The sequence below is a fragment of the Crocodylus porosus genome, unplaced genomic scaffold (assembly GCF_001723895.1).
Source record: "Crocodylus porosus isolate Cpor-Errol unplaced genomic scaffold, CroPor_comp1, whole genome shotgun sequence".
NCBI lineage: Eukaryota > Metazoa > Chordata > Crocodylia > Crocodylidae > Crocodylus > Crocodylus porosus.
The window spans coordinates 5,626,569-5,629,613 of NW_017728916.1; positions in this window are offsets into that span (position 1 = coordinate 5,626,569).

Genomic DNA, 3,045 nt, shown 5'->3' on the forward strand with positions numbered 1-3,045 from the left:
GAGGCATGGGTAGTTACTGCCTCCTTAAGGGCTCGAATGGCATGTTGGTGCTCAGGGCTCTATTTCTACAGTGTATTCTTCTTACACAAATTATACAGATGCCAGGCCAACACGCTAAACTTGGACACATGCAGGCGCCAGATGTTAAGTACTCCCAGCTGGGCTTGCAGTTTTTTTACATTGTTAGGGGCGGGGTATCTACCAGACTCTGCAGCTCTCTAGCTGGTATGGTGGGTTTACCTTGCTGCCATTGGATTCCCAGGAATTCACACTGGGGCCCAACTTCTTGGATTTTTTTGTTGGACAGCATGAACCCAAATGCCTGCACCTTCTCCTTTAGGGACTCAAAAGCACAAACGGTTAATTCCTGGTCCTGGCTTCTCATAATGACGTTGTCAACATACTGCTAGACATGTACTTCCGGATGACTTAATTGGACTTCATGGACTACTGCAGCTAGCACTCCGTGGGCTAAGGTGGGGCTGTGCACCCAACCCTGGGGTAGGACTGTGTAGGTGTACTGCTGCCTTAGCCATGTGAAAGCAAACAAAGGCCAGTGATCTTCATGGGTGGAGACAGCAAAGAACATATCTTTAATGTCTACGGATCCCATCCACTGGGGGCCATAACACTTAATGCTTTCTGTTAGTGCAGGCATGAATGGGACCGCTGCCATCAGTTGGTCGGTGTTGGCATTCAAAGCCGTAAAATGAACAGTTAATTGCCAATTCTTATTTGGTTTACACACTGGCCACACCGGGTTGTTGTATGGAGAATTAGTTCAAATGATGGTTCCATCCTCCAGCTGCCGGTTGATAATGTCCTGGATGGGTTGCGTTGCTTCAGGGGGAGTGCAGTATTGAGGTCAGTGTACCCTTCATGGCCGGCAGGGCGAGCGGGGTCATGGAACATCGGGCTACCGCCATCATTACATCCTCCTGCTCGCCTTCTTGAACCATGGCACAGCTAAACTGCCAGGTTTCCTGCTTAAGGATAAACCACTGCCCCTGCAACACATTTAGTCTCGGTAGGTTCAGCCCTGCCCGGAGCATTACAGCAGCTGCTGTTAGTATGGAGCTGTTAAGCAAGGTGAATGTGGGCCGGACCAAATGTCCTGGTCATTTGGCACCTCCAACTCCTACTACCTGGTAGGGGGGTTCCCATGCCCCTTTTTACTTTGCACAGTCTGAAACACACAGCTGGGCGCCAGTGTCTAGTAGCTTGTTGATTGACCTTTTCCTTCCATTTAAACAAATTTTTATAGGCACTTCAATTAAGGGGCCAATCTTACTCCATGTTACTGGTCCCTGATCTTCTACTGCACCCACGATGGCCCCTTGCCCAGGGGGCTGGGTCGGTCGGGCTTCCTACTCCTGGGGGTTGGGGGCGGGCTGAGGGTTCTGTCTTCTCCTCTTTCCCATCTTTGCAGTGTTTGGCTCACAACCCTTGCATGACCGTGGTGGGCAGCCCGTCAATTTGCTCTTTACTAAACTTTGCTGCCAGTAAATCCTTCCACATCCATGCATGCAGCGTCTTAGATTTTTCACCCCCCACTTTCCCAGACTTAGGGGGCCCCGCTGGCTCGCCCTCTCTTTTGGCTGCAACCATGGCCTTGGCCTGGCGCAAGGGTTTAGTTACCCCATGCTTCAAAAGGAGGGGAAAGAGTTCCACTAATTCCCAAATCACTTCTCTTACAGGGTTTCCTATCATTGCCTCTCCTTAGCCAGCATGGCGGCAGTGAAATCAGCGGGTGCTCATTGACAGAACTTTTTCCACATTGCTTCTGTTATTAATATGGCATCAAGGTGAGCTGCCCACTGTTGGTGGTCTATGTTTCTTTCCAGTGCCAACTGATACAAACAAAATACAGCCTCTTTCACATTAGACCACCCCCAACTGCTAAGGCGGAGCTCTCCTTCCATGTTGCCATAGCAGCCGGCGGCTGCCTGCACCGCAGCACAAAACAAGGTCATGCTCTCTGTTGTTGCTACAAACTGTGTTAGGGGAAAGCCAGGTCTCAGTACAAGCTGGGATGCTTCAGCGCCGTTAAGCCTTACTCCTGCTGCCCCTTCTATATACATTCATACTAACCAAGCTGTTACTGGTTCCCCGGGCTTGGATTGGTACTGTTCCTGCAGACCTTGGATTTCCATCCTTGTGAAGGAATGCTGCTCTATCTGGGTGGGTTGTCCCTGACGAGCGCAGGTCACGTGCACTGGGAAGGTTTGGGCCAGCTGTCTCTCTCAATTCTCTTGGGCTGGTGGGGCATAGGGAGGTGGGACCATGTGAGACTCTTCTGCAAGTTTCACATACTTGCCTTCTGGGTCATCTCACAGCTCAGTCTCTGGTATCTCACCATACAGACACTGCCACACACTTTGGGGGGTGGGGCTTGACTGACTGCGCCACTTGCACAGGCAATCACTTCCCTCGAGAGGAAGGTACAACTAGTATTTTCCTCTCTCGATGCTCTAGTATCTCCAGGCGGTTTTGCGCTGCTCTGGCCGCTGCACAAGCCACGCTACTAGAATCCCTTTCTTCTCTCAATTCCCTCTCAAGCTGGGTTATTCACTCTTTTAGGGATTGGTTCTCCTGATGAAACTGAGTGGCCTCCTCCGCCCCCAGTCTTAAGCAAGTTGCCAGCAGCCAAGACAAGCATCCTTTCTTGAGTCTGCCCTTCTGCACGGCACTGAACACAGCCCACTGACAGGGTACTGTGGCGGGATTGCTCCAGGTGGGTCTCAACCTCTCTTTATCCCATCCTGGATTCCTAGTACCCATAACCTCTTCTATCAAAGCAATCAGCGGGGCCCACCCCTCTGTACCATTCTTCCTTTCTGAACTCCCCATCCTTGATCCTGTTCATGATGCCAATTTTGTCACAGGCCAGCTAGGCACTGTGAGTGTATCAGCTGTTAGGCTACTAGGTTTCAGATCGAGGAGGCGAGTTAATCTGCACCCCAGGGTACTCAAGGAGCTGGCCAGCGTCATAGCCCAGCCCCTGGCACGGATCTTTGAAAACTCCTGGCGCTCTGGTGTAGTGCC